We start from the raw sequence: 19515 nt of genomic DNA on the forward strand, positions 1-19515 counted from the left end.
AATGATTTAGTACATGTGACTCTGGTAAGTTCTGAGCAAACACCCCGTGCTTTGTCAAAATCCTTCACTTGCCTGGTGGTCTTCCCCATTTTACATGTATTAGAGCCAAAACATGTCACTACTGTCTGAGATCTACTGGTCAGCATATGGTAATCTGCTAGTCAGCATATGGCGATCTACTGGTCAGCATATGGCGATCTACTAATCAGCATATGGAGATCTACTGGTCAGCACACAACTCAATCAGCATATGGTGATCTGGTCAGCACAGCTCAGTCAGCATACAGTGATCTACTGGTCAGCATATGTGATCTGCTGGTCAGCACACAGCTCAATCAGCATATGGTGATCTGGTCAGCACAGCACAGTCAGCATACAGTGATCTACTGGTCAGCATATGTGATCTACTGGTCAGCACACAGCTCAATCAGCATATGGTGATCTGGTCAGTACAGCTCAGTCAGCATACAGTGATCTACTGGTCAGCATATGTGATCTACTGGTCAGCACACAGCTCAATCAGCATATGGTGATCTGGTCAGCACAGCTTAGTCAGCATACAGTGATCTACTGGTCAGCATATGTGATCTACTGGTCAGCACACAGCTCAATCAGCATATGGTGATCTGGTCAGCACAGCTCAGTCAGCATACAGTGATCTACTGGTCAGCATATGTGATCTACTGGTCAGCACACAGCTCAATCAGCATATGGTGATCTTATCAGCACAGCTCAGTCAGCATACAGTGATCTACTGGTCAGCATATGTGATCTACTGGTCAGCACACAGCTCAATCAGCATATGGTGATCTGGTCAGCACAGCTCAGTAAGCATACAGTGATCTACTGGTCAGCATATGTGATCTACTGGCCAGCACAGATCAGTTGCCATATGGTGATCTACTGGTCAGCATATGGTGATCTATTGGTCAGTACCTAATGATTTACTGATCAGCACTTGGTGATCTACTGGACAGCACATGGTGATCTACTGATCAGCATAATGTGATGTACTGGTCAGTATATGGTGATCTATTGGTCAGTGCCTAATGATTTACTGGATAGCACATGGTGATCTACTGGGCAACACATGGTGATCTATTGGTCAGTACCTAATGATTTACTGGTTAGCAAATGGTGATCTACTGGGCAGCATATGGTGATCTATTGGTCAGTACCTAATGATTTACTGGTCAGCACATGGTGATCTACTTATACCTTATACTTATACCTTATAGTCTAAAGTACTTACAGACCTACTGGTAAATCTGATCTACCTATTGGATGCTCGTGGCCCTCACAGACATGTAAGAAATTTCACATAAAGAGGGTCACTTTAATAATTCTAATTACACTTCTGTTGTGTCACTATGGACAACATATAAGCTAAGTCTAAGGCATCTATTTATCAAAGCGTTGACTTTCTTGCATTCAACGGCACCAATACGCTCGCCTAAGATCACCTAACATCGCTGCCGCGGACCTGAATACGTTCTCCAAAATTACCAAAAAAGCTGTCAAAAAGCCGCGCACCAAGTACGGTGCGATGTGCAGCGGACTGTTGTTAACTAACAGTCATCGATCTTGCTGCTCTTTGGCTTTTTCACAGCTTTCTTGGTACCCTGTAACTAAACACCCACACTATACTATACTGTTTACCCCCTATACCGCCGCTCCCGGACCCCGCCGCACCTAAATAAAGTTATTAACCCTTAAACCGCAGCTCCCGGAGCCCACCGCCACCTACATTATATATATTAACCCCTAATCTTCCGCCACCTACATAAAGTTTTTAACCCCTATCCTGCCGCTCCCGGACCCCACCGCAACTAAATAAAGTGTTTACCCCCTATACCGCCGCTCCCGGACCCTGCCGCACCTAAATAAAGTTATTAACCCTTAAACCGCAGCTCCTGGAGCCCACCGCAACTCTAATAAATGTATTAACTCCTAAATCACCGCTCCCGGAGCCCACCGCCACCTGCATTATATATATCAACCCCTAATCTTCCGCCCCCTATACCGCCGCCACCTACATAAAGTTTTTAACCCCTATCCTGCCGCTCCCGGACCCCACCGCAACTAAATAAAGTGTTTAACCCCTAAGCCGCCGCTCCCGGAGCCCACCGCCACCTACATTATATTTATTGACCCCTAATATGCCCCCCCACACCGCCGCCACAATATTAAATGTATTAACCACTAAACCTAAGTCTAACCCTAACACCCCCTAACTTAAATATAATTTAAATAAATCTAAATAAATTATTCCTATTTAAAACTAAATACTTACCTATAAAATAAACCCTAAGCTAGCTACAATATAACTAATAGTTACATTGTATCTATCTTATGGTTTATTTTTATTTTACAGGCAACTTTGTATTTATTTTAACTAGGTACAATAGTTATTAAATAGTTATTAACTATTTAATAACTACCTAGTTAAAATAAATACAAAAGTACCTGTAAAATAAAACCTAACATAAGTTACAATTACACCTAACACTACACTATAATTAAATTAATTACCTACATTAACTACAATTAACTACAATTAAATAAAATTATCTAAAGTACAAAAAAACAAACACTAAATTACAGAAATTAATAAAATAATTACAAGATGTTTAAACTAATTACACCTAATCTAATCCCCCTAAAAAATAAAAAAAGCCCTACCCTACACTAAATTACAAAATTACAAATAGCCCTTAAAAGGGCTTTTTGCGGGCATTGCCCAAAAGTAATCAGCTCTTTTACCTGAAAAAAAAAGTACAATACCCCCCAACATTAAAACCCACCGCCCACACACCCAACCCTACCCTAAAACCCACCCAATACCCCCTTAATAAAACCTAACACTAACCCCTTGAAGATCACCCTACCTTTAGAAGTCTTCACCCAACTGGGCCGAAGTCCTCAACGAAGCCGGGCGAAGTGGTCCTCCTGACGGCATCTTCTATCTTCATCCATCCGGCGTGGAGCAGCTCCATCTTCAAGACATCCGACGTGGAGCATCCTCTTACATCGACGTCGACTGTAGAATGAAGGTTCCTTTAAGTGACGTCATCCAAGATGGCGTCCCTTCAATTCTGATTGGCTGATAGAATTCTATCAGCCAATCGGAATTAAGATAGGAAAAATCCTATCGGTTGATGCAATCAGCCAATAGGATTGAAGTTCAATCCAATTGGCTGTACCAATCAGCCAATAGAATGCGAGCTCAATCCTATTGGCTGATTGGATCAGCCAATAGGATTGAACTTCAATCCTATTGGCTGATTACATCAACCAAAAGGATTTTTCCAACCTTAATTCCGATTGGCTGATAGAATTCTATCAACCAATCGGAATTGAAGGGACGCCATCTTGGATGACGTCATTTAAAGGAACCTCTGAGTCGGATGTCTTGAAGATGGACCCGCTCCGCGCCGGATGGATGGAGATAGAAGATGCCGTCTGGAGGACCTCTTCTGCCCGGCTTGGATGAAGACTTCTGCCCGTCTGGAGGACCACTTCTGCCCGGTTGAGTGAAGACGTCTCACGGTAGGGTGATCTTCAAGGGGTTAGTGTTAGATTTTTTTAAGGGGGTATTGGGTGGGTTTTAGAGTAGGGTTGGGTGTGTGGGCGGTGGGTTTAATGTTGGGGGGGTATTGTACTTTTTTTTCAGGTAAAAGAGCTGATTACTTTGGGGCAATGCCCCGCAAAAAGCCCTTTTAAGGGCTATTTGTAATTTAGTGTAGGGTAGGGCTTTTTTATTTTGGGGGGCTTTTTTATTTTGTTAGGGGGATTAGATTAGGTGTAATTAGTTTAACAATCTTGTAATTTGTTTATTATTTGTACTTTAAATAATTTTATTTAATTGTAGTTAATTGTAGTTAATGTAGGTAATTAATTTAATTATAGTGTAGTGTTAGGTGTAATTGTAACTTAGGTTAGGTTTTATTTTACAGGTACTTTTGTATAAATTTTAGCTAGGTAGTTATTAAATAGTTAATAACTATTTAATAACTATTCTACCTAGTAAAAAAAACTTGCCTGTAAAATAAAAATAAACCCTAAGCTAGATACAATGTAACTATTAGTTATATTGTAGCTAGCTTAGGGTTTATTTTATAGGTAAGTATTTAGTTTTAAATAGGAATAATTTATTTCGATTTATTTAAATTATATTTAAGTTAGGGGGTGTTAGGGTTAGTGTTAGACTTAGGTTTAAGGGTTAATACATTTAATATAGTGGCGGCGGTGTGGGGGGCAGATTAGGGGTTAATAAATATAATGTAGGTGACAGTGGTGTAGGGGGGGCAGATTAGGGGTTAATAAATATAATGTAGGTGGCAGCGGTGTAGGGGGGGCAGATTAGGGGTTAATAAATATAATGTAGGTGGTGGTGGGTCCGGGGGCGGCTGTTTAGGGGTTAATAAGTATAATGTAGGTGGCGGCGATTAGGGGTGTTTAGACTCGGGGTGCATGTTAGGGTGTTAGGTGTAAACATTACCATAGGAATGAATGGGATATCGGGCAGCAGCAAACATGAGCCTTTCAGACTCCCATTGATTCCTGTGGTATCCGTGGCCTCCAGGGCGGCGGATTGAAAACCAGGTACGCTGGGCCGGAAAAGTGTCGAGCGTACCTGCTAGTTATTTGATAACTAGCAAAAGTAGTTAGATTGTGCCGCACTTGCATTCGGAACATCTGTAGTGACGTAAGCATCGATCTGTGTCGGACTGAGACCGGCGGAACGTACGTTACGTCACTAAATTCTACTTTTGCCGGTCTGTAGGGTTTGATAACTAAGGCCAATCAGGCTCGCCACAAATAAGCTGCGGAATTCCAGCGTATTTGCGGTTGACGGCTTGATAAATAGATGCCTAAATATCTTTAAAACAAACTAATATTTTGTTTGCTGCATTTGTTTTTCTATAGCCAAACTCCACTCACCACTTTCCTCATTTGGAGCCAATTCAGGCTTGAATCTGCATACAAGGCTAGATATGGTCATTATGTTAGTATGAAATGTGTTGTTCTGCAGCTGTTATCTGATAAAGTCAAATAGTGGCAGATATGTAGCACAGTTAGCACTGAGACATCAGCAAGTTTTAAAAACCACCATTTAAAGTTCTGAATTGCATGAAAGGGGCAAAATAAAAAAATAAATAATGAAATTATATGCAATGTTGTTACATTCCACATAGAACTAAACATTTTATCTGTAAAATATCAAGGTGTGTACTGTCCCTTTAAGCTCATGTGCAGTACAGTGAATTGTCAGCTCTTTAGAAAATAGTTTATGGATGTTGTAAACATTCTAACAAGTCGTGTTACCAGAATGATGATAAAGAGGAGTCTGGGAAGTTATGTTGTTTGTAGAAGCGCCTGTGACATTCACTGGAAAAACAAATTCTGTATTAGGGCAAATTGCATCATTTTAGCAAGGGTACGGGAAATAACTGCTCATATAGATCCAGCTAATGGTGCTGACATCTAGTGGTGGCCGGGGGAAGTGAAACTACGATCTGGAGTGAATGTAAATACAAAAGTAATCATCTCTTCTAGGTTCTATACATTATCAGTGTAGGTGGTTTCTCTTGTGCTTTGTGATAAGGAGACAGTTATATATCACCATAGATGGCTGAACCACACACACCTGCACTACAGACAGTGACAGAGCATTATCCTTATGTAGTGACCACACACACCTGCACTACAGACAGTGACAGACAGTGACAGAGCATTATCCTTATGTAGTGACCACACACACCTGCACTACAGACAGTGACAGACAGTGACAGAGCATTATCCTTATGTAGTGACCACACACACCTGCACTACAGACAGTGACAGAGCATTATCCTTATGTAGTGACCACACACACCTGCACTACAGACAGTGACAGAGCATTATCCTTATGTAGTGACCACACACACCTGCACTACAGACAGTGACAGACAGTGACAGAGCATTATCCTTATGTAGTGACCACACACACCTGCACTACAGACAGTGACAGAGCATTATCCTTATGTAGTGACCACACACACCTGCACTACAGACAGTGACAGAGCATTATCCTTATGTAGTGACTACACACACCTGCACTACAGACAGTGACAGAGCATTATCCTTATGTAGTGACCACACACACCTGCACTACAGACAGTGACAGAGCATTATCCTTATGTAGTGACCACACACACCTGCACTACAGACAGTGACAGAGCATTATCCTTATGTAGTGACCACACACACCTGCACTACAGACAGTGACAGAGCATTATCCTTATGTAGTGACCACACACACCTGCACTACAGACAGTGACAGAGCATTATCCTTATGTAGTGACCACACACACCTGCACTACAGACAGTGACAGAGCATTATCCTTATGTAGTGACTACACACACCTGCACTACAGACAGTGACAGAGCATTATCCTTATGTAGTGACCACACACACCAGCACTACAGACAGTGACAGAGCATTATCCTTATGTAGTGACCACACACACCTGCACTACAGACAGTGACAGAGCATTATCCTTATGTAGTGACCACACACACCTGCACTACAGACAGTGACAGACATTTTACAGAGCATTGTCCTTATGTAGTGACCACACACACCTGCACTACAGACAGTGACAGACATTTTACAGAGCATTATCCTTATGTAGTGACCACACACACCTGCACTACAGACAGTGACAGACATTTTACAGAGCATTGTCCTTATTTAGTGACCACACACACCTGCACTACAGACAGTGACAGACATTTTACAGAGCATTGTCCTTATGTAGTGACCACACACACCTGCACTACAGACAGTGACAGATATTTTACAGAGCATTGTCCTTATGTAGTGACCACACACACCTGCACTACAGACAGTGACAGACATTTTACAGAGCATTATCCTTATGTAGTGACCACACACACCTGCACTACAGACAGTGACAGACATTTTACAGAGCATTGACCTTATGTAGTGACCACACACACCTGCACTACAGACAGTGACAGACATTTTACACAGCATTATCCTTATGTAGTGACCACACACACCTGCACTACAGACAGTGACAGACATTTTACACAGCATTATCCTTATGTAGTGACCACACACACCTGCACTACAGACAGTGACAGACATTTTACACAGCATTATCCTTATGTAGTGACCACACACACCTGCACTACAGACAGTGACAGACATTTTACACAGCATTATCCTTATGTAGGGACCACACACACCTGCACTACAGACAGTGACAGACATTTTACAGAGCATTGTCCTTATGTAGCGACCACACACACCTGCACTACAGACAGTGACAGACATTTTACACAGCATTATCCTTATGTAGGGACCACACACACCTGCACTACAGACAGTGACAGACATTTTACACAGCATTGTCCTTATGTAGTGACCACACACACCTGCACTACAGACAGTAACAGACATTTTACAGAGCATTGTCCTTATGTAGTGACCACACACACCTGCACTACAGACAGTGACAGACATTTTACAGAGCATTATCCTTATGTAGTGACCACACACACCTGCACTACAGACAGTGACAGACATTTTACAGAGCATTGTCCTTATGTAGTGACCACACACACCTGCACTACATACAGTGACAGACATTTTACAGAGCATTGTCCTTATGTAGTGACCACACACACCTGCACTACAGACAGTGACAGAGCATTATCCTTATGTAGTGACCACACACACCTGCACTACAGACAGTGACAGACATTTTACACAGCATTATCCTTATGTAGGGACCACACACACCTGCACTACAGACAGTGACAGACATTTTACACAGCATTGTCCTTATGTAGTGACCACACACACCTGCACTACAGACAGTGACAGACATTTTACAGAGCATTGTCCTTATGTAGTGACCACACACACCTGCACTACAGACAGTGACAGAGCATTATCCTTATGTAGTGACCACACACACCTGCACTACAGACAGTGACAGAGCATTATCCTTATGTAGTGACCACACACACCTGCACTACAGACAGTGACAGACATTTTACAGAGCATTATCCTTATGTAGTGACCACACACACCTGCACTACAGACAGTGACAGACATTTTACAGAGCATTATCCTTATGTAGTGACCACACACACCTGCACTACAGACAGTGACAGAGCATTGTCCTTATGTAGTGACCACACACACCTGCACTACAGACATTTTACAGACCATTATCCTTATGTAGCGACCACACACACCTGCACTACAGACAGTGACAGACATTTTACAGAGCATTGTCCTTATGTAGTGACCACACACACCTGCACTACAGACAGTGACAGACATTTTACAGAGCATTATCCTTATGTAGTGACCACACACACCTGCACTACAGACAATGACAGACATTTTACAGAGCATTGACCTTATGTAGTGACCACACACACCTGCACTACAGACAGTGACAGACATTTTACACAGCATTATCCTTATGTAGTGACCACACACACCTGCACTACAGACAGTGACAGACATTTTACACAGCATTATCCTTATGTAGTGACCACTCACACCTGCACTACAGACAGTGACAGACATTTTACACAGCATTATCCTTATGTAGTGACCACACACACCTGCACTACAGACAGTGACAGACATTTTACAGAGCATTATCCTTATGTAGTGACCACACACACCTGCACTACAGACAGTGACAGACATTTTACAGAGCATTATCCTTATGTAGTGACCACACACACCTGCACTACAGACAGTGACAGACATTTTACAGAGCATTGTCCTTATGTAGTGACCACACACACCTGCACTACAGACAGTGACAGACATTTTACAGAGCATTGTCCTTATGTAGTGACCACACACACCTGCACTACAGACAGTGACAGATATTTTACAGAGCATTGTCCTTATGTAGTGACCACACACACCTGCACTACAGACAGTGACAGACATTTTACACAGCATTATCCTTATGTAGGGACCACACACACCTGCACTACAGACAGTGACAGACATTTTACAGAGCATTGTCCTTATGTAGCGACCACACACACCTGCACTACAGACAGTGACAGACATTTTACACAGCATTATCCTTATGTAGGGACCACACACACCTGCACTACAGACAGTGACAGAGCATTATCCTTATGTAGTGACCACACACACCTGCACTACAGACAGTGACAGACATTTTACAGAGCATTATCCTTATGTAGTGACCACACACACCTGCACTACAGACAGTGACAGACATTTTACACAGCATTGTCCTTATGTAGTGACCACACACACCTGCACTACAGACAGTGACAGACATTTTACAGAGCATTGTCCTTATGTAGTGACCACACACACCTGCACTACAGACAGTGACAGACATTTTACAGAGCATTATCCTTATGTAGTGACCACACACACCTGCACTACAGACAGTGACAGACATTTTACAGAGCATTATCCTTATGTAGTGACCACACACACCTGCACTACAGACAGTGACAGACATTTTACAGAGCATTATCCTTATGTAGTGACCACACACACCTGCACTACAGACAGTGACAGACATTTTACAGAGCATTGTCCTTATGTAGTGACCACACACACCTGCACTACAGACAGTGACAGACATTTTACACAGCATTATCCTTATGTAGGGACCACACACACCTGCACTACAGACAGTGACAGACATTTTACACAGCATTGTCCTTATGTAGTGACCACACACACCTGCACTACAGACAGTGACAGACATTTTACAGAGCATTGTCCTTATGTAGTGACCACACACACCTGCACTACAGACAGTGACAGACATTTTACAGAGCATTGTCCTTATGTAGTGACCACACACACCTGCACTACAGACAGTGACAGAGCATTATCCTTATGTAGTGACCACACACACCTGCACTACAGACAGTGACAGACATTTTACACAGCATTGTCCTTATGTAGTGACCACACACACCTGCACTACAGACAGTGACAGACATTTTACAGAGCATTGTCCTTATGTAGTGACCACACACACCTGCACTACAGACAGTGACAGACATTTTACAGAGCATTGTCCTTATGTAGTGACCACACACACCTGCACTACAGACAGTGACAGAGCATTATCCTTATGTAGTGACCACACACACCTGCACTACAGACAGTGACAGACATTTTACACAGCATTGTCCTTATGTAGTGACCACACACACCTGCACTACAGACAGTGACAGACATTTTACAGAGCATTGTCCTTATGTAGTGACCACACACACCTGCACTACAGACAGTGACAGACATTTTACAGAGCATTATCCTTATGTAGTGACCACACACACCTGCACTACAGACAGTGACAGACATTTTACAGAGCATTGTCCTTATGTAGTGACCACACACACTTGCACTACAGACAGTGACAGACATTTTACAGAGCATTGTCCTTATGTAGTGACCACACACACCTGCACTACAGACAGTAACAGACATTTTACAGAGCATTATCCTTATGTAACGACCACACACACCTGCACTACAGACAGTGACAGAGCATTATCCTTATGTAGTGACCACACACACCTGCACTACAGACAGTGACAGACATTTTACACAGCATTATCCTTATGTAGTGACCACACACACCTGCACTACAGACAGTGACAGACATTTTACAGAACATTGTCCTTATGTAGTGACCACACACACCTGCACTACAGACAGTGACAGACATTTTACAGAGCATTGTCCTTATGTAGTGACCACACACACCTGCACTACAGACAGTGACAGACATTTTACAGAGCATTGTCCTTATGTAGTGACCACACACACCTGCACTACAGACAGTGACAGACATTTTACAGAGCATTGTCCTTATGTAGTGACCACACACACCTGCACTACAGACAGTGACAGACATTTTACAGAGCATTATCCTTATGTAGTGACCACACACACCTGCACTACAGACAGTGACAGACATTTTACACAGCATTGTCCTTATGTAGTGACCACACACACCTGCACTACAGACAGTGACAGACATTTTACAGAGCATTGTCCTTATGTAGTGACCACACACACCTGCACTACAGACAGTGACAGAGCATTATCCTTATGTAGTGACCACACACACCTGCACTACAGACAGTGACAGAGCATTATCCTTATGTAGTGACCACACACACCTGCACTACAGACAGTGACAGACATTTTACAGAGCATTATCCTTATGTAGTGACCACACACACCTGCACTACATACAGTGACAGACATTTTACAGAGCATTGTCCTTATGTAGTGACCACACACACCTGCACTACAGACAGTGACAGAGCATTATCCTTATGTAGTGACCACACACACCTGCACTACAGACAGTAAGAGACATTTTACAGAGCATTATCCTTATGTAGTGACCACACACACCTGCACTACAGACAGTGACAGACATTTTACAGAGCATTATCCTTATGTAGTGACCACACACACCTGCACTACAGACAGTGACAGAGCATTATCCTTATGTAGTGACCACACACACCTGCACTACAGACAGTGACAGACATTTTACAGAGCATTGTCCTTATGTAGTGACCACACACACCTGCACTACAGACAGTGACAGACATTTTACAGAGCATTATCCTTATGTAGTGACCACACACACCTGCACTACAGACAGTGACAGACATTTTACAGAGCATTATCCTTATGTAGTGACCACACACACCTGCACTACAGACAGTGACAGACATTTTACAGAGCATTGTCCTTATGTAGTGACCACACACACCTGCACTACAGACAGTGACAGACATTTTACAGAGCATTATCCTTATGTAGTGACCACACACACCTGCACTACAGACAGTGACAGAGCATTATCCTTATGTAGTGACTACACACACCTGCACTACAGACAGTGACAGAGCATTATCCTTATGTAGTGACCACACACACCTGCACTACAGACAGTGACAGACATTTTACACAGCATTATCCTTATGTAGTGACCACACACACCTGCACTACAGACAGTGACAGACATTTTACAGAGCATTATCCTTATGTAGTGACCACACACACCTGCACTACAGACAGTGACAGACATTTTACAGAGCATTATCCTTATGTAGTGACCACACACACCTGCACTACAGACAGTGACAGACATTTTACAGAGCATTATCCTTATGTAGTGACCACACACACCTGCACTACAGACAGTGACAGAGCATTATCCTTATGTAGTGACCACACACACCTGCACTACAGACAGTGACAGACATTTTACACAGCATTATCCTTATGTAGTGACCACACACACCTGCACTACAGACAGTGACAGACATTTTACAGAGCATTATCCTTATGTAGTGACCACACACACCTGCACTACAGACAGTGACAGACATTTTACAGAGCATTATCCTTATGTAGTGACCACACACACCTGCACTACAGACAGTGACAGACATTTTACAGAGCATTGTCCTTATGTAGTGACCACACACACCTGCACTACAGACAGTGACAGCCATTTTACAGAGCATTGTCCTTATGTAGTGACCACACACACCTGCACTACAGACAGTGACAGACATTTTACAGAGCATTATCCTTATGTAGTGACCACACACACCTGCACTACAGACAGTGACAGACATTTTACAGAGCATTATCCTTATGTAGTGACCACACACACCTGCACTACAGACAGTGACAGACATTTTACAGAGCATTATCCTTATGTAGTAACCACACACACCTGCACTACAGACAGTGACAGACATTTTACACAGCATTATCCTTATGTAGTGACCACACACACCTGCACTACAGACAGTGACAGACATTTTACAGAGCATTATCCTTATGTAGTGACCACACACACCTGCACTACAGACAGTGACAGACAGTGACAGAGCATTATCCTTATGTAGTGACCACACACACCTGCACTACAGACAGTGACAGACAGTGACAGAGCATTGTCCTTATGTAGTGACCACACACACCTGCACTACAGACAGTGACAGACATTTTACACAGCATTATCCTTATGTAGTGACCACACACACCTGCACTACAGACAGTGACAGACATTTTACACAGCATTATCCTTATGTAGTGACCACACACACCTGCACTACAGACGGGGGGTTCTAGAAGTTATTATCTATATTACAAAACAAAAATCATTTATATGTAGAATTATCGTTTTAAAAATAAAAGAACCTCTGTCTTTAGCGCAGTTGGTGTAGCGCGGGTTAGTGCAGTTGGTGTAGCGCGGGTTAGTGCAGTTGGTGTAGCGCGGGTTAGTGCAGTTGGTGTAGCGCGGGTTAGTGCAGTTGGTGTAGCGCGGGTTAGTGCAGTTGGTGTAGCGCTGGTTAGTGAAGTTGGTGTAGCGCGGGTTAGTGCAGTTGGTGTAGCGCGGGTTAGTGCAGTTGGTTTAGCGCGGGTTAGTGCAGTTGGTGTAGCGCGGGTTAGTGCAGTTGGTGTAGCGCGGGTTAGTGCAGTTGGTGTAGCGCGGGTTAGTGAAGTTGGTGTAGCGCGGGTTAGTGCAGTTGGTGTAGCACGGGTTAGTGCAGTTGGTTTAGCGCGGGTTAGTGCAGTTGGTGTAGCGCGGGTTAGTGCAGTTGGTGTAGCGCGGGTTAGTGCAGTTGGTGTAGCGCGGGTTAGTGCAGTTGGTGTAGCGCGGTTAGTGCAGTTGGTGTAGCGCGGGTTAGTGCAGTTGGTGTAGCGCAGGTTAGTGCAGTTGGTGTAGCGCGGGTTAGTGCAGTTGGTGTAGCACGGGTTAGTGCAGTTGGTGTAGCGCGGGTTAGTGCAGTTGGTGTAGCGCGGGTTAGTGCAGTTGGTGTAGCGCAGGTTAGTGCAGTTGGTGTAGCGCGGGTTAGTGCAGTTGGTGTAGCGCGGGTTAGTGCAGTTGGTGTAGCGCGGGTTAGTGCAGTTGGTGTAGCGCGGGTTAGTGCAGTTGGTGTAGCGCGGGTTAGTGCAGTTGGTGTAGCGCAGGTTAGTGCAGTTGGTGTAGCGCGGGTTAGTGCAGTTGCTGTAGCGCAGGTTAGTGCAGTTGCTGTAGCGCGGGTTAGGGCAGTTGGTGTAGCGCGGGTTAGTGCAGTTGGTGTAGCGCGGGTTAGTGCAGTTGCTGTAGCGCAGGTTAGTGCAGTTGGTGTAGCGCCTGTTAGTGCAGTTGCTGTAGCGCGGGTTAGTGCAGTTGGTGTAGCGCGGGTTAGTGCAGTTGGTTAGTGCAGTTGGTGTAGCGCGGGTTAGTGCAGTTGGTGTAGCGCAGGTTAGTGCAGTTGGTGTAGCGCGGGTTAGTGCAGTTGGTGTAGCACGGGTTAGTGCAGTTGCTGTAGCGCGGGTTAGTGCAGTTGGTGTAGCGCGGGTTAGTGCAGTTGGTGTAGCGCGGGTTAGTGCAGTTGGTGTAGCGCGGGTTAGTGCAGTTGGTGTAGCGCGGGTTAGTGCAGTTGGTGTAGCGCGGGTTAGTGCAGTTGGTGTAGCGCGGGTTAGTGCAGTTGGTGTAGCGCGGGTTAGTGCAGTTGGTGTAGCGCGGTGTAGTGCAGTTGGTGTAGCGCGGGGTTAGTGCAGTTGGTGTAGCGCAGGTTAGTGCAGTTGGTGTAGCGCGGGTTAGTGCAGTTGGTGTAGCGCGGGTTAGTGCAGTTGGTGTAGCGCAGGTTAGTGCAGTTGGTGTAGCGCAGGTTAGTGCAGTTGGTGTAGCGCGGGTTAGTGCAGTTGCTGTAGCGCGGGTTAGTGCAGTTGGTGTAGCGCGGGTTAGTGCAGTTGGTGTAGCGCAGGTTAGTGCAGTTGGTGTAGCGCGGGTTAGTGCAGTTGGTGTAGCGCGGGTTAGTGCAGTTGGTGTAGCGCGGGTTAGTGCAGTTGGTGTAGCGCGGGTTAGTGCAGTTGCTGTAGCGCAGGTTAGTGCATTTGCTGTAGCGCGGGTTAGTGCAGTTGGTGTAGCGCGGGTTAGTGCAGTTGGTGTAGCGCGGGTTAGTGCAGTTGCTGTAGCGCGGGTTAGTGCAGTTGGGTGTAAGCGCGGGTTAGTGCAGTTTGCTGTAGCGCAGGTTAGTGCAGTTGGTGTAGCGCGGGTCAGTGCAGTTGGCTGTAGCGCGGGTTTAGTGCAGTTGGTGTAGCGCGGGTTAGTGCAGTTGGTGTAGCGCGGGTTAGTGCAGTTGGTGTAGCGCGGGTTAGTGCAGTTGCTGTAGCGCGGGTTAGTGCAGTTGGTGTAGCGCGGGTTAGTGCAGTTGCTGTAGCGCAGGTTAGTGCAGTTGGTGTAGCGCGGGTTAGTGCAGTTGGTGTAGCGCGGGTTAGTGCAGTTGGTGTAGCGCGGGTGAGTGCAGTTGGTGTAGCGCGGGTTAGTGCAGTTGGTGTAGCGCGGGTTAGTGCAGTTGGTGTAGCGCAGGTTAGTGCAGTTGGTGTAGCGCAGGTTAGTGCAGTTGGTGTAGCGCGGGTTAGTGCAGTTGGTGTAGCGCGGGTTAGTGCAGTTGGTGTAGCGCGGGTTAGTGAAGTTGGTGTAGCGCGGGTTAGTGCAGTTGGTGTAGCGCGGGTTAGTGCAGTTGGTGTAGCGCGGGTTAGTGCAGTTGGTGTAGCGCAGGTTAGTGCAGTTGGTGTAGCGCGGGTGAGTGCAGTTGGTGTAGCTCGGGTTAGTGCAGTTGGTGTAGCGCGGGTTAGTGCAGTTGGTGTAGCGCAGGTTAGTGCAGTTGGTGTAGCGCGGGTTAGTGCAGTTGCTGTAGCGCAGGTTAGTGCAGTTGGTGTAGCGCGGGTTAGTGCAGTTGGTGTAGCGCGGGTTAGTGCAGTTGGTGTAGCGCGGGTTAGTGCAGTTGGTGTAGCGCTGGTTAGTGCAGTTGGTGTAGCGCGGGTTAGTGCAGTTGGTGTAGCGCGGGTTAGCGCAGTTGGTGTAGCGCGGGTTAGCGCAGTTGGTGTAGCGCGGGTTAGCGCAGTTGGTGTAGCGCGGGTTAGCGCAGTTGGTGTAGCGCGGGTTAGCGCAGTTGGTGTAGCGCGGGTTAGTGCAGTTGGTGTAGCGCGGGTTAGTGCAGTTGGTGTAGCGCGGGTTAGTGCAGTTGGTGTAGCGCTGGTTAGTGAAGTTGGTGTAGCGCGGGTTAGTGCAGTTGGTGTAGCGCGGGTTAGTGCAGTTGGTTTAGCGCGGGTTAGTGCAGTTGGTGTAGCGCGGGTTAGTGCAGTTGGTGTAAGCGCGGGGTTAGTGCAGTTGGTGTAGCGCGGGTTAGTGAAGTTGGTGTAGCGCGGGTTAGTGCAGTTGGTTGTAGCGCGGGTTAGTGAAGTTGGTGTAGCGCGGGTTAGTGCAGTTGGTGTAGCGCGGGTTAGTGCAGTTGGTGTAGCGCGGGGTTAGTGCAGTTGGTGTAGCGCGGGTTAGTGCAGTTGGTGTAGTGCGGGTTAGTGCAGTTGGTGTAGCGCGGGTTAGTGCAGTTGGTGTAGCGCAGGTTAGTGCAGTTGGTGTAGCACGGGTTAGTGCAGTTGCTGTAGCGCGGGGTTAGTGCAGTTTGGTGTAGCGCGGGTTAGTGCAGTTGGTGTAGCGCGGGTTAGTGCAGTTGGTGTAGCGCGGGTTAGTGCAGTTGGTGTAGCGCGGGTTAGTGAAGTTGGTGTAGCGCGGGTTAGTGCAGTTGGTGTAGCACGGGTTAGTGCAGTTGGTTTTAGCGCGGGTAAGTGCAGTTGGTGTAGCGCGGGTTAGTGCAGTTGGGTGTAGCGCGGGTTAGTGCAGTTGGTGTAGCGCGGGTTAGTGCAGTTGGTGTAGCGCGGGTTTAGTGCAGTTGGTGTAGCGCGGGTTAGTGCAGTTGGTGTAGCGCGGGTTAGTGCAGTTGCTGTAGCGCAGGTTAGTGCAGTTGCTGTAGCGCGGGTTAGGGCAGTTGGTGTAGCGCGGGTTAGTGCAGTTGGTGTAGCGGCGGGTTAGTGCAGTTGCTGTAGCGCAGGTTAGTGCAGTTGGGTGTAGCGCCTGTTAGTGCAGTTTGCTGTAGGTGCGGGTTAGTGCAGTTGGTGTAGCGCGGGTTATGTGCAGTTGGTTAGTGCAGTTGGGTGTAGCGCGGGTTAGTGCAGTTGGTGTACGCAGGTTAGTGCAGTTGGTGTAGCGCGGGTTAGTGCAGTTGGTGTAGCACGGGTTAGTGCAGTTGCTGTAGCGCGGGTTAGTGCAGTTGGTGTAGCGCGGGTTAGTGCAGTTGGTGTAGCGCGGGTTAGTGCAGTTGCTGTAGCGCGGGTTAGTGCAGTTGGTGTAGCGCGGGTTAGTGCAGTTGGTGTAGCGCGGGTTAGTGCAGTTGGTGTAGCGCGGGTTAGTGCAGTTGGTGTAGCTCGGGTTAGTGCAGTTGGTGTAGCGCGGGTTAGTGCAGTTGGTGTAGCGCGGGTTAGTGCAGTTGGTGTAGCGCAGGTTAGTGCAGTTGGTGTAGCGCGGGTTAGTGCAGTTGGTGTAGCGCGGGTTAGTGCAGTTGGTGTAGCGCAGGTTAGTGCAGTTGGTGTAGCGCAGGTTAGTGCAGTTGGTGTTTGCGCGGGTTAGTGCAGTTGCTGTAGCGCGGGTTAGTGCAGTTGGTGTAGCGCGGGTTAGTGCAGTTGGTGTAGCGCAGGTTAGTGCAGTTGGGTGTAGCGCGGGTTAGTGCAGTTGGTGTAGCGCGGGTTAGTGCAGTTGGTGTAGCGCGGGGTTAGTGCAGTTGGTGTAGCGCGTGTTAGTGCAGTTGCTGTAGCGCAGGTTAGTGCATTTGCTGTAGCGCGGGGTTAGTGCAGTTGGTGTATGCGCGGGTTAGTGCAGTTGGTGTAGCGCGGGTTAGTGCAGTTGCTGTAGCGCGGGTTAGTGCAGTTGGTGTAGCGCGGGTTAGTGCAGTTGCTGTAGCGCAGGTTAGTGCAGTTGGTGTAGCGCGGGTTTAGTGCAGTTGCTGTAGCGCGTGTTAGTGCAGTTGGTGTAGCGCGGGGTTAGTGCAGTTGGTGTAGCGCGGGTTAGTGCAGTTGGTGTAGCGCGGGTTAGTGCAGTTGGTGTAGCGCGGGGTTAGTGCAGTTGCTGTAGCGCGGGTTAGTGCAGTTGGTGTAGCGCGGGTTAGTGCAGTTGCTGTAGCGCAGGTTAGTGCAGTTGGTGTAGCGCGGGTTAGTGCAGTTGGTGTAGCGCAGGTTAGTGCAGTTGGTGTAGCGCGGGTGAGTGCAGTTGGTGTAGCGCGGGTTAGTGCAGTTGGTGTAGTGCGGGTTAGTGCAGTTGGTGTAGCGCAGGTTAGTGCAGTTGGTGTAGCGCAGGTTAGTGCAGTTGGTGTAGCGCGGGGTGATGCAGTTGGTGTAGCGCGGGTTAGTGCAGTTGGTGTAGCGCGGGTTAGTGCAGTTGGTGTAGCGCAGGTTAGTGCAGTTGCTGTAGCGCAGGTTAGTGCAGTTGGTGTAGCGCGGGTTAGTGCAGTTGGTGTAGCGCAGGTTAGTGCAGTTGGTGTAAGCGCGGGGTGAGTGCAGTTGGTGTAGCGCGGGTGAGTGCAGTTGGTGTAGTGCGGGTTAGTGCAGTTGGTGTAGCGCGGGTTAGTGCAGTTGGTGTAGCGCAGGTTAGTGCAGTTGGTGTAGCGCGGGTGAGTGCAGTTGGTGTAGCGCGGGGTTAGTGCAGTTGGTGTAGCGCGGGTTAGTGCAGTTGGTGTAGCGCAGGTTTAGTGCAGTTGGTGTAGCGCGGGTTAGTGCAGTTGCTGTAGCGCAGGTTAGTGCAGTTGGTGTAGCGCGGGGTTAGTGCAGTTGGTGTAGCGCGGGTTAGTGCAGTTGGTGTAGCGCAGGTTAGTGCAGTTGGTGTAGCGCGGGTTAGTGCAGTTGGTGTAGCGCTGGTTAGTGAAGTTGGTGTAGCGCGGGTTAGTGCAGTTGGTGTAGCGCGGGTTAGTGCAGTTGGTGTAGCGCTGGTTAGTGAAGTTGGTGTAGCGCGGGTTAGTGCAGTTGGTGTAGCGCGGGTTAGTGCAGTTGGTTTAGCGCGGGTTAGTGCAGGTTGGTGTAGCGCGGGTTAGTGCAGTTGGTGTAGCGCGGGGTTAGTGCAGTTGGTGTAGCGCGGGTTAGTGAAGTTGGTGTAGCGCGGGTTAGTGCAGTTGGTGTAGCGCGGGTTAGTGCAGTTGGTTTAGCGCGGGGTTAGTGCAGTTGGTGTAGCGCGGGTGAGTGGCAGTTGGTGTAGCGCGGGTTAGTGCAGTTGGTGTAGCGCGGGTTAGTGCAGTTGGTGTAGCGCGGGTTAGTGCAGTTGGTGTAGCGCGGGTTAGTGCAGTTGGTGTAGTGCGGGTTAGTGCAGTTGGTGTAGTGCGGGTTAGTGCAGTTGGTGTAGCGCGGGTTAGTGCAGTTGGTGTACGCAGGTTAGTGCAGTTTGTGTAGTGCGGGTTAGTGCAGTTGGTGTAGCACGGGTTAGTGCAGTTGCTGTAGCGCGGTTAGGTGCAGTTGGTGTAGCGCGGGTTAGTGCAGTTGTGTGTAGCGCGGGTTAGTGCAGTTGGTGTAGCGCGGGTTATGTGCAGTTGCTGTAGCGCGGGTTAGTGCAGTTGGGT

General features: G+C 47.3%; 1 protein-coding gene across 3 annotated transcripts in view; it reads right to left on the bottom strand.

The window, feature by feature from the left end:
* CRTAM (cytotoxic and regulatory T cell molecule) overlaps positions 1 to 19515 on the bottom strand; it is a 243889-nt gene that overhangs the window by 111895 nt on the left and 112479 nt on the right. The gene's annotated exons all lie outside the window — the stretch shown is intronic.

This window comes from Bombina bombina, unplaced genomic scaffold, assembly GCF_027579735.1.
Source record: "Bombina bombina isolate aBomBom1 unplaced genomic scaffold, aBomBom1.pri scaffold_481, whole genome shotgun sequence".
Taxonomy (NCBI): domain Eukaryota; kingdom Metazoa; phylum Chordata; class Amphibia; order Anura; family Bombinatoridae; genus Bombina; species Bombina bombina.